Below are 14,372 nucleotides of genomic sequence, written 5' to 3'. Positions count from 1 at the left end.
TCATACCTATTCAAATAAACACTCGAGATGAAGTGTGTCGTTTGTGGGATGGTGGTTAGAAAGATAAGGAGGATATGCAACATTCAATGCTCAAATACATCAAAAGTTGACACCATCTAAAATAAGTAAATGAAAAAGGACACAAAATTAATGTGGCTAGCTAGGAGGGAGGGAAGAGATGATTCATACTACATGAAAAAGTGGATGTTTATAGTGGCGCCTTGTTTGCTTGCCATATGGCATGACAAACAAGTACCACTCTCTTGTCACCCAATCACCAAGGGTGGTCCTGACCTATAATGTTCAGTTATCCAAATAGGTAACTAATTTACTAACTCCACCCGTCATTGGTGTACACATGATAGATTGTATCCACATAAACAAAATAAATTGTTCAAGTCCATAAAAAAATTGATAAGATAACAAACATTTTCCTATATTATTTGATCCACATAGATCTTTGAAAATAGACCTCTCTACTATGGACCCCTCTTCCCTAAACCACTCTACATTTACTTATATCTTTCTTATACATTTACTTATATCTTTCTTAGATTGACTATCATACCATTTTTCAAAATTACATGCCCAAGACATTATGCTCTTTTACCTTGATGAAAACCAATCTAGGATGCTTTGTGTTCCTCTACTAAAAAGCAATCTATGAAAAAGAGTCTCCTTCATATGAATTACAGTTTAATTAAGAGTCTCCTTCATATGAATTACAGTTTAATTCACTGAATAGACATTTCCTTAAAATACTAACACAAATATTCATTTAAAAGGTAGAAAGCTCACAATGCATTGGTAAACCTAAAAGGTGGAACCACGAACTCGTCATTATAATACCGAATCTTGAGCCCTATCTTCAAAATGCCATCTTTCTTCATCCTTAACCAATGAACTATCCCAACCTCAAATCGATCAAACAGCATACATAGTCCTCGTTGACATTGATCCTTGGAGAGAAGACGTAAATCTATAATAAATATAGACAAAATGCCTATACTAGGCTGCTTTGTTTTAAATTTGTTATCTGACTTCTCCCAAAAAGAAATGATTATTTTTTAAACAGACAGCTTCGCCTAGAAGTGAGAGTGTGCCGCTTTGCAGTGAGGACACTGGCAATACGCTTTGCATGTGATTCACTGGCAATGCATATTACAAACTCCCTAGTTCGGCCATTCGTTTTGTGATTTCATCCAACTCTACATATACATTGTCTGCTTGCACATCTTAGCCATTATTGCATGTTGAATGGGCATACAATTTTACACGCCTAAGGAAATTTGCATTAGCATCAATTACGCTGGAAATTTGCATTAGCATCAATTGCGGTTGAATTTGGAGGACTTATTGACATTTGATTCCCAAGCTCCTCCGTCGAAGCAAACTTATTGACATTTAAAAGCTGTTTTGAAAAATTGTATTCTTTATAGTTTTCATTATATTATACACTTAATAAGTCTTCCGTGTGGATGCAATTTGTTTTGTTTGATTTACCAATGTTAATCAGAATTTTTAAAATATGTAAAGAATTCTTTAGTTTGCAAATTTTATTTTTTTATTTAATAATTTTTAACTATTATTCATTATTTTTTCTCATTTGTTAATTTTGTAAATGCAAATTGCTTTATTATTAATATTTTCAATACATTGGTTGTTGAATACAATTTATTGTGTGAATACATTCTTATATGAAAAGCGAGGTTGCAATTTAAGTTAATTAATATATATAGTGACATTAAATGAGTTGGAAATAAAAAATGCTATAAAGATATTTCAGCATGGAATGAGTCTTCAATGTCATTATGTAAGCGTAAAGTGAATGATTGTTTATTGATTTTATGAATTGGTTCAAATGTACATTAAAATTTTATATCATTGTTTAGCCATTTTCATGAAAAATGTCTATACATATCTATAGATTGAGATATTTCAAGAGAAAAAATTAATATTTGTTTTAATATGACATCTTCTAAGAAAATACTAGATATGCCAAAAGTATATATGAGCATACAAGAATATGTCAATTTAATCTTAGAGTTCCATTTTCCTTGAATAATTGAAAGCTATGGTTAAAAGTGGTCATAAGTATCAACGTTGATTGTGGTTGTAAGTTTCAATGCACAAAGTCATTCTCTTTGTCAAATCTTATAGCACAATAGTTATTCTCAAGGGATATCGCAAGGACTACATGCGAAAGTATTAATTTCAAAGAAAATAAATTTGAGTTAGGATATTCTTTTTTTTGCCTTGTTTCTTTCTTGAAATTTCTCACTTTATTAAACTTATTTAACTTTTTACGTCGATTTATTAAAGGTTGAGGTTTAGCAATGTCTAAGGTAGAAAAACTTTATTCTACAAGATTGACAGTGAGATTAATTAAGTTTTCTGTCATAACTTTCTAGTCGACTTGACTATTTTCTCTAAGGGATTAGTCATTCATTTCTTTATAATATTTTGACCTATCTACCTTTTATTATAACTACAACATTCTGAGTGACATATAATTCTATTTGTAAAAGGAATGAATATATTAGTTTATACCAAGTAGCTTAATATATTTATGTTGATCAATTTTCTAGAAGTAGCTTAATCTAAAAAAAATCAATTTTTTGGATCAATTTATTTACAAATAGAGCTTCAACAAAATCCAAAGCTAGGAAAGAACTATTTTACAATGTCAAACAAGACTTGTGTCATAATTTTTTAAGTATATTTCTCTATTTTCTCTAAGAGATTAGTCATTGATTCTTCTATACTATTTTGACTTCTATAATTTTGATGAGAACTATATTATTTTTAGGAAAATAACAATACAATTGTAGAAGAGATCATAGTATTCGTTGGTTCCGAGAATCTTATAATAGGTGAAAAAAATAGAATTAATTATCGATATTTGATGACAACCTGCCTAATAGACACTCAACAGAAATAAATTCACATACTAAGACAGTCTCAAGAAAAGAAATTCAGCTATGATATTAAGCTCACATAGATGTGGCATTCAAGTGATAGAATAATTTAATGAAAGATAAAAGAACATTCTTTCAGTCAAACAAAACTTCATATCTTAACAAGGACTCTGAAGAAATAGTTACCAAATCAGAGAATTGGAAATTTGAATGCATATTTATTTCTAACAATATTTGGATTACAAAATATAGTTGATTCCTCCTAGGATCAAAATTGTCCTCTAACAGGCCCATTTTTACCTCCACCTCCCTTGTTTTGCATCTTCCCAAAAACTTATACTCAACAATGAGGACTTTTTCTCCCTTTCTCCTCTATTTCCAAAATTGTTCAATGAAAATCATAAACTATTCTCGTCCAGGTTGCATTCATAAAAATTGTGTCTCATGCCCTAACTCCATAGGTTCAATAACCTCCACGAAATATCAGGATGTAAGATTGTTGTAGAATATTTACCTCCAATGAACATTTGTCAAATGTGACCCCGTGGAAATGTGAATTGGACATAAGAATTGACCCCTCCAAACTTAAATAAGGCCACCCTTAAACAACACACGCTAAGAGTTGACCACTTAGTGTGGCTGGTGTGGACCCATTCCCTCTGCCAGCATCTGTTCCGTTTGTCCCATTTTTGTTAGCATTCAAATTCAAATAATTCTCCTACGTATTAAGTATGGTGGATTTGGTACGTGTTTGGTGACAACTTGGAGCAGTTGCAGTAGATATGGTGGGGGTTATTTGCACCCCACATCCCCATCACCTGACATACCCCCTACGTGAATCCTTCCCTTCTACACCTGTCACCATCACCGTGGGGAAGTTTTTTTTGTTGTTTTTATGTTTGGTTGTATTTTTGGATGAATAGGCTTTCTCTATTAAGTATAAATATTAAAGTACATATTCACAAAAAAAGGTCGGGGGATACAAGATCACTCCACGAGAGTCACATGGTAAGATGCTAGAGTCAAAAAACAAAGTTATTCATAAAAAGAAATCCTCAAGTAGCCAAAGCAGAGGCAGCCAAGGGAGAAGGATCTGGATCATCTTTCTTGCCCCATACATCAGTAGGGTCAGGAGTTGGGTCCTACACAGACCACCCATCTTCAAGGTGTTTGTCTTCTTCTCCTTCCTCTCGCTTAGGAGGCAAAATTGCCAAGCGTGGTGGGGAAACTTGGAGGTGGTGGTAGAAGGTCACCCAGAGCCATCACCAAAAAAGGATCCAAAGTCACAAGAGCAGGAGAAGGCCACCCCGAGGTAGAGAAATGCATCATCTCTCTCACCAGAGGAGTGGTGGGGAGCCTGGGACCATAGGGTCTAAGAGCATCGAGCGGAGGAACTGCGGCCACAAGGTGGAGTGCGGTCGGTAGAGATATAATCTAGCGGTAGTTTGGCAAATGCACAAGGGGCATTGCCTCAATGCTAGAGGAGCTCCTGTAAGTGGCCCACCTCCAAAGCCACTTTGTCAGTTTGTCCCTAAATTTGCATTAATACATTATTACAAATGCAAGCTTTAGCATAAAGCGAGACATTAATATCCAAAGAGTTGTAAGTAAAAAGAACTGCATTTCTATCTTTCCAAAGAGTAAATAGGATCTCCATTTTGAAAGCATTCCATATCTGGGAAAACTTGGAGGGGATTCTAGGCAAATCGTTGAGAAGAGCCATATGCCAAGAAAAGGGCTCGGGATGAAAAGGCCAAAAGAAACCATGGATCCAACTCTAGTACTGTTGAGCTCTTCTACAGAACCAAAAAAATATGCATAAAAGTTTTTGGATGACCACAAAGAGGGCACCGGGGATTAGGAACCCCCAAATGCTTAAGTCTGGAACCCAAAGGTAGCCCTTGAAAAAGCACACACCAAGAAAAGTGTGCAATCTTGGGTTCAGTGGTGCCAGACTAGACAACAAGAAACCTGAGTCTCTAGGAATTCTAAGACGACCACAAGTGCCACTACTGGTTGAGAATATGGACCATAGGCAAATGAGGAACCAACCAGAGATATTTTGGTTGTATTTTTAAAAAAACCATCTTTACAATTTTTTATTTTTTATAGTGTTACTATTTTTTAAGTTACATTTCTAAAATACTAAATGTAATAAATTAATATTTAATTATATATTTCAATTATTTAATAATAAATTATATATTTAATTTAATTTAACTTTTACTTTACCTATTTTAAGATATATAATATATAAATTTTTTAATAATGTTATTTTTTAACTTTTTACTTAGATATATAGATAAATAGTAGTTTTTATTATATATATATATATATATATTAAATTATATATTTAACTTTTTAATAATAAATTATATGTTTTAAATTTTGAAAAAATAAAATTTGGGTACGCTAGGGGTCAGGAAGGGGCAAGCTGAGGCTCCTAGGGGGAGAATCCAAAGCCCACAACTAGTCCTCCCTCTTAAACCCGGGAGGTAGTCAAACCCAAGACCAACGGGGAACAAACCCACCACCCAAGCAAACTCACCTACCCATGTGGGCTAAAACATTGTTATTTATTTTAATAGTTATTATATTATTACATTAATTTTAAAAATATAAGAAGATTTTAATAAGTATAATTATATTTGAATTTATATATTTAAGTTTTTTATTCATAAATTATATGTTTAATTTTTTTTTTGAAATATTTTTATTTATTTTAATAATTATTATAATGTTAAGATCGAAATTAGTATAATAGTATTACATAAATATAACATCGTAACGAAAATTTCAAATTAATTGTGTTTATAGGTAAGATTTAAATTTATTTTTTCTAATGTAAACACATATTTTATCATCTAACTTGTATGTGCATTATAATGGAGAAGATGCTCTAATTTTAAAATAGATTTAAAGTGCTCAACAATTAATACATTAAAGTATAATACACTACAATGATCATCCATATAAATATCATAATTGATTGAAGTTCATTTCATAATTTACTTACCATATCCATGTGCATTGTATCCATTATCGTTATTGAGAAATAAACTAGCAATGATTAGGAAAATTTCCAAGAAAAGGTGCACCAAAAGGCAAGAGGAATTCTAATTTGAACAACTCCAAAGGAATAAGTACACTTATATAGAAAGAATACATGAATATCATGAGTGGAAAATAGGAAAGAAACAGACGTCCATATTTTTCTTAATCAATCATATCTCTAATCATATCTCAACAAAACATATTTTTAATAATGTCCATGAAAAGAGTTCTTGAAATAGACTAAAGAATATTTCACCTTTCAAGAAAGGAAATCAATGTTGAGAGGAGCAAGTGAGGCTAGGGAAAATTAACAATAATTCTATTACATCAATCAAGATCCGCATACAATAATTTGTCCCTAGAAAATGAAATCCATCTTTCAATTGGGTTATACTCGAATTATAAATTTTATTGGCTCCTTTCCTCCAAAATTAAAATGAAAAATTAAATTGAAAATCATTTAAGATATTTTTATAAACTAAAATTCCTTTCAAGAGGATCCTTTCTAGTATAATTCCTAATTAAAGGGAAAGGGATAGTGCCCGTAATGCAAGACCAAGGATTTCAAATGGTGTAGGCCTCTTCTTTAAAAATGGTCAATTGTTTTGATTTGTTAGATCTTAAAATCCAATAAAGTTCAATATATTTAGAATTTATAGTCTTCTTCAAGAATAGTGGTAATACACAATCTTCAAGTAGATTGACATTTCACTAAAAAAATGAAATATTGGATGAATTAATTGTGTAGGGAGTTTTAAGGATTTATGCAAGGGTATGTATAAGGAGAGATTTGTCCAAATGCTAATCAAATGCAGAATTTCATATAGGTAGCTATAATTAGTTTATAAGAATTTAGGTAAAACCAATATTTTGTAGGCATTATAAATTAAAAAATTCATTGCAAAAATAAGTATAGATAAAATATCCCACAATTTTTTTTTTATGAAGTGATATAGAAAAGAGTTAGCCAAGCTTGAAGAATAAAAAATCAGCACAATACAAATATTAAAGGAAATAATGAGACTATAAATACTCTACAAAAACTATTTGATCTATGAAGTAGTGTCATCAAATATAGTAGCATTGGGACTATTAAAAGTTGCTTGCTTATTTTTGTTTGGATAATAAAGTTGAAAATTTCTCCTTTTTCATATATATGGAAGAATGAAATTGTCTTTATCTTTCTTTATTGGTAAAGAACAAGAGTTATCACAAGAGCCAAGGACTAAGGGGTATCCATTCTTCCAAATTCACTTGAGGCATGATCTCTACCACATCTGTTTTCAAGATGTCGGAGCCATGCACTTAGCAAGACTTGTTACTTGGTGGGTTCATTAAGAACCATTCGACTTCACCATTAGATCAAGGTCCCATTGACTACAGTTAATAAATTCAATCCTTATTTTCATAAGAAACGTCTATTTAATGTAATCAAGTCAAAACTGCAGGGATAGCATCCACTTTCTTCTTTAGTTGATCGGATTGCTTTACTAGTATATTGAAGATTTAGAACTATAAGTAGTAGTGACATGAAAAGCATGGCTAGAATATTTATGTTTACTTGATGCATTTAATTTGTTTCTTTTGGAGGCCTTGTAATTTAATTAATATGTTTTTTTGCTACCATCTCATTCTCTAAGATTTTTTATAGAGGATTTGTAAGAAAATAAAATTAAAATTGTTGAAACCCCACGAGGGAAGGTTCAATATAGTTTCAGGGCAGAATTCAAAATATAATGTTTCTTGATTGTTGCAAAATAGTAATTTAGGTTACATATGACGGGGTTGACTAGTAAGAAACAATCCTTATGGTAAGAAAGAGAACTTGGATTGTTATTTACAAAGTAAAAATAAAAGACGTATCTAATAGTGAAAACCTCCCTGAGGCACCTGAAGGTAAGATACTTGATATATTGCCTAATTACTTTCAAGAGAAATCATCAGTACTGATTGAACCTACACAACCAATGAACATTGGAAAAAAAGAAACTTCACATATAATACATGTGGCTCAATCCCTATCAGCAGAAGAATTGAAAGAGTTTATTGATTTCTTCATATAGAAAAAGAACAACTTTGCATGGACATAAGCTAATATGTTGGGTCTAGATCCTAACCTTATAATGCATCATCTTTCTATTACTCCTAGAGTCAAAACTATCAAACAAAAACTTTGAAAAATGCATCCTCATGCTCCATTGCTTGTTAAAGTTGAGCTAGAGAAATTACTCAAAGAAGGATTCATTCGAGAAATTGATTATGCTGAGTGGATATCCAATATTGTACCTATTTCAAAAATTGATAAATCAATCCGCATTTTCACAGACTTGAAAGACTTAAACAAGGCATGCCCAAAAGATGATTTTCCACTGCCTAACATTGACATGATAGTGGACATGACTACTAGTTATGAAATGTACTCTTTAATGGATGGATTTTCCGGCTACAACAAAATCAAATCCACACTTGAAGATCAATAGAAAATAGCATTCATATGTGTGTAGGGAGCTTTCTGCTAGAATGTCATGCCCTTTCGCTTAAAGAATGCAGGTGCTACCTATTAAAGAGTTGTAACTATAATCTTTCATGACATGATGCACAAAAACTTGGAAGACTATGTTGATCATAACCTGGTCAAATCTATGAAAAGATTGATGCATCTCTTAGAATTGGGTCTAATCTTAGACAAAATGGAAATGCCACCTCCAAAAATTGGAAGTCAAATGCAAACTCTACAAGGGAAGCTCCAATCAATAAGACACTTCATTTCTCAGTTAGTAAATAAAGCTCAACGATTCATGAAAGCCTTATGAAAAGGAGTTACATACAATTGGGATGAAGAATGTGAGCAACACCTGAAAGAGATCAAGGAATATCTTTCCAATCTACCTCTTTTGATGCCACTGATTCAAGGAAATCCTTTGATTCTCTATATATTGGCTACTGACACATAACTGGGGGAACTTTTGGCTCAATAGGATGAGAACAACAAGGAACGAGCTATATACTATATCAGCAGGACATTGGTGTCTTATGAGATGAACTACACTATGATTGAGAAATCTTGTTTGGAAGTAGTCTTCGCTTAATAAAAATTGAGACATTACATGCTGGCACATTCCATCAAACTAGTTGCTAAGATTGATCATCTAAAATATCTTTTAAGAAAAGAAACACTCACAAGGAGATTCACTAAATGGGTTATGATACTCACAGAATTTGACATTGAGTATGTAGAACGCAAAGCTATAAAAGGACAAGTCATTGCAGATCAACTCGTTGGTGCCCCGCTCGAAGATAATCAACCTTTGAACATAGAATTTCCAGATGAATCTATAATGCATCTTACTTAGTGATCCTAGAAAATGTTCTTTGACGAATCTTTTACTCAATAAGGTTTTGGTGTTGGGATCCTTTTTATCACCCCTCAGAGATACTCGATTCCAAAGTTGTACAAGATCCTTTTTCCTTGTACCAATAATATTGTAGAATATGAAGCCTTGGTGAATGAAATCAAATTGGATATTGAATGGAAAGTTATTGAGCTAGTTTATAAGAGTTAACTTCTATTTGTTTTAGAGTAGTTTTAAGGAAAAAAAATTGAAAAATATTTATACATACAGGATTGATCATTTAATTTTGAGTGTTTGTTGATCATTTAAAATATAATTTATGCTTCATTTATAAACATAATCAAATGTCACATATCTTGAAATGGATTACAAAATTAGTCAAGAAAAAATTAAATAAACACTAACCATATGCAATAAGATCATGAAAACATTGCACATCTCACTATAAGGGCTTGAATAGTAGAGGATAGGGCATCTCCCATCTCACTATAAGGGCTTGAATAGTAGAGGATAGGGCATCTCCCACCCATCTTGAGCATATTGAAAACACAAGGGAACTAGAAATCCCCATCTAACTAGCATAGGCATGAGCATGGTGTCATACTATTTATTCAAAGTAACTCTTTTTATTCACATATATTGAGGAGATATAATTACTATTAGATAAGGTGTGTAGACCTATTTTGATCTTACATTTATTATAAATCTACTCATCAGTCAACCAATTTAATTCTAAAAGTCTTCGTATAGGAGTAGAACAATAATATCATTGAGTTTAAAATTAGTGTCACATAAAATAGTTTGATTGTTTCTATGACCCACTTATAATAGATATGCATTTTCTAGATTTTCCAACCAATTTTCCTTTTCTATGCCTTATAAAAGAAATAAAGAAAATATATTTTCACATAGAAAAATATCATCGAATTTTTAAACACCATGTTAGAATGCAAACAACATAGAATTGGGTATCTTCATTTAGTTCTTGATCATTAATCTATCCATCATTTATATAATAATTCTACATTAATTAATAAAATAAATTCTAAAATTGTTTCAACAAAATGAAATAATTTTTATCATTTCTAACCTTTTCTTGAAGCATAATCTCTTCAGTATCCCATGTAGAAGATTCGAGAACTTCACATTTTCACTATGTATAAATTGCAATAATTTTTGACTTTTCATCTTCACTTTCCTTCCTACAGTTCATGTTATTAGAGGTATTCACTGAAAATTTGGTGATCATATTTATTTTATTCTTGATAACGTGTTTATTAAAATAGACTACAAACTATTAGTGATAGCATTGAAAATATTTTGAAAAGAAATTCGGTAATTTTTCCATTCTAAGAACTAAAATAGGAAGTAGAAAGATTCTAGTGCATGAAAGAAAGGCTACATAGAGCTGTTATGAGCTAAATGGTGCATAAAAAAGTCTCCACATTTTGATTTAAGAGAATAAATTTGTTAACCGATAGTTGTTTTTCAAGGCATCTATGTCAGAAAGAGTCAAAGACACAATTGAGAATGCAGATTACATTTGTAGTGAAGTGAAATGCTGATTAATTCTAGCAAACTCTAATTTAGTAATTTTGGACATCAAATTGTGAGAAAATCTATTAAAAGGAAGTGAAAAGATGGAGATAAAGGCACGTTGTTAGAACCTCGTATGCAAGGAGAAACTATTAAGAAGTTGAAGTTGTTAAATTAGTAGTAGTATATTGCGTCAAATGATCAAGTGATTGAATGAGGTAGGGCTTGCATTCTAAGTCTTTTGAAGATGATATTAATCTATTTTCAAATATATAGAATTTCTTGAAATTTTTAGTATTAATTTTTTTTTTAAGTTAGAAGGTCATATTTTGGAGGAGCATATTTAGATTCTAGGGGAAGAGTACTAGTAGTCATTATAGCTAACTTCGCATATTCACAAATATTAAATGGTACATCAGATTTTGACAATTGTTTTTAGTTATCTTCATATGGGACATAACTTCTTATAGCTATTGTTCCGGCTTCTGGCTAGTAACGATACACACTATGGGATCAATTATGCGCACAAATGTCAAAAAGTACACATTTCAAAGTGTCACTTGATACCTAATTAAAGATGTTCTAGTAACCGTCTAGTCAAAATTGCCAGTACCCAATAGTTTTGCACAAATGTTCCAATAGTGGTGCACAAATGGGCCAATTATGAACAAAATTTGACAAAAAGTGATCCTCTATTGGTACATGTGAAATTTATTAATGGGCTTTTCAAAAATTGGAACTATGACGGCTATTACAGGGTCACTATGACAATAAGTGTGTGGTTATTGGAACTATGATGGCTACTGGTGCTCTTCCCCTATATGTGTCTTAACATGCTTCTTTTCTTTATGTTTTTGTTTAATTATTTTCAATGGCCATGTTTGAAGAATCTTTTTTCACCAAAAATTTCATCATTTACATGCACGATTGCAAATACAAAGGGTCTTTGAGGCTAAAATAAATGGAACACATAATTGTAAAAGGGGGAACAAGAAGCAATGGAAGATATTTTTCTTCTCATACAAATAGAAGAGTATTATATATTTTAAGAGACTGATTTTTCTATTATATGTTGGGACTCTTAATGGCATGCAAGTGCTAACTTTTTTCTCTCCATCTATACAAATTTCTAGAATGCCACAAGTGGTACACACTATTGTGGTCTACCCTATAAATCTTAAGGATCAATGTACACTTCACAAAAGTAACATGTGGCTTGTTTTGAGTTGATAAGTGTAGATACCTCAAAATTAATCATTTATTTCCAATTCATATTTAATAAGATAAATTTTTAATTAATTATTCTCATGAATCATCATTATTTCATATTTTTGTCATTAATTAAATAATTTATTATATAATTAATATCCATTATTTTAATTAGTTAAATAGCTTATTGTTCTCACACTTTTTCCCTAAGATTAATTAATCGACTCAAAATAATTAAATAACCTTATTGCTCTCTAGTTTCTCTTGCATTGATTAAGTATTTAACCTTCATTAGCCCCTACTAATGTTTCTTTTATTTTACAATTCCTGAGATTTCAACCTTGCCATCATGTGACAGATTTCTAAACCCCTTTTAATGCTTCCACATGTGAGCATTCCACCTCAAACCACTCACTTGCTCCCACTTGTGTAGCAACCCTACTTATTACACTTATCCTAACACAACCACCATACTCCTCACATATATAGTACTCACATGTGTGAGCACACAAAGATCTTACACTCTAGGATAATTAATAAATAAATTCATTTCCTCCATTACACTTCTCACAATGTTAAATAATTAATCCGTAAATCTTCTTTTGTCAAATCCATCATCTTTACATCCTTGCTCTTAATTTTCTTGACCAAAAATATATAAATAGGATGCTATTTTCTTCATCCCATGAAACAATATCCTTATACTAAATCTATGCTACTCTTTTGAGAAATAATTTCATTCTTTTATTGTTCTAATTAGAGAAAACTAGAGAGGCCAGAACCTTTACATAACAACCATAATGCTAATACCAAGGATCTCACGAGGAGTGAGAGCACCCATAAAGAAACTATCTAACAAAAGGAACCAACTAACAATAGAGAACTAAACCAAAAACTAAAGGACACCACAAAACCTATGTAACCCATCAAAGACATGAACCAATGGTCTACGTGGTGGGGGGTTTTTCAACTTGCTAGTTTTGGTGAACTGCTTTCACTTTCTCAAAAAAGATAGTCTTTTGTTTGAACCTTTGCCCAAAGAGATAGTAGGGGACTCTAGAGTAGCATTAACCATGGATTCAACATTATCTAATGTAATGGTAGAAGTCAAATCTAGGTAGGTCTTCCTCTTCATCTGCTTTCTATCAATCTCCTCTTGGATGGCTTGTAGAAAAGCTAATTTTTTTCTCTCTATTTCAGTGTCAAGGGTCACCATCTCATCCAATTTCCTTTTAAGATTATCCTACTACCCTATAGTTATGAAATGACCCTAGAGTTGTCTCTTTCCTATCTTCCCTCTAGTTCACCTAATCACTATGAGCCTTAATTCCCTCCTCCATAACATCCCATTTCTTAAGTTTCTCCATAAGATCATTGGCTGCAAACAAGACCCTTGTTAGAATCAACGATCCAAGGAACACTAAGAGAGGGGGGGGAATCATTTTTCTATAATTTCAACTTAGTTATCCAGATCTATAAACCACTTAACGCAAATTAAGAAAAATACAATTCAGAAACACAAAGCAAGGAACAACAACACCATAACAACAAGATTTCTACATGGAAAAACAATTAAGAGAAAAACCATGGTGGGATTCAAACCCACAATATTGGTATGCTCTGTTAGAAGTATAAAAATATTACAAAAGGCAATGCACATGCATTCTGGCACACTGCCAGGAGCTCACTGCTGAGATTACAAGCAAGGGCAATGACCCCGGAAGGCTCATTGCCTTACAAATATTTATAAGAGATTACAATGAAGTTTCAACTATGAAGTAGCATCTGCAATTGCCTGGATATATTTTTGATTAAGCAAAAATATTGAATCTCACTCAATTATGCAACACTGCTCTACTCATATATTTTGCTTCAAACCGGAGCACAATTCTAACACCTGCGCATATGGAACAACACACAATTGCTCATACACACTTCACAAACTACCACCACACACAAAAAATACCCATTACAATTGATCTTATATATCCATATCACAAATTAATAACCATTTCATGTCAGCTTCAACGTCATGCCACAAAAGATGAAACATGTAAATGAGTCATCTCAAATCCACCTTTAAAGAATATGCGGACCAAAATAAAATATTCACATGCTTCCCACATGACATCTAATCAACCTCGAATATGAAAACAAGCAACAAAATCAATCCGCAAGATCCACAAAAGCAAATCACTACATGCTACGGTTGTTATACACTGCTCATACCAAAAACATGATTGCCGGATCTTCTAACTTGCATGAAACTCATCATTAGAGGACACAATCTAGGAATTAGGCA

This window comes from Cryptomeria japonica, chromosome 5, assembly GCF_030272615.1.
Source record: "Cryptomeria japonica chromosome 5, Sugi_1.0, whole genome shotgun sequence".
Taxonomy (NCBI): domain Eukaryota; kingdom Viridiplantae; phylum Streptophyta; class Pinopsida; order Cupressales; family Cupressaceae; genus Cryptomeria; species Cryptomeria japonica.
The sequence above is the reverse complement of the archived record's forward strand: the minus strand, read 5'-3'. Positions refer to the sequence as shown.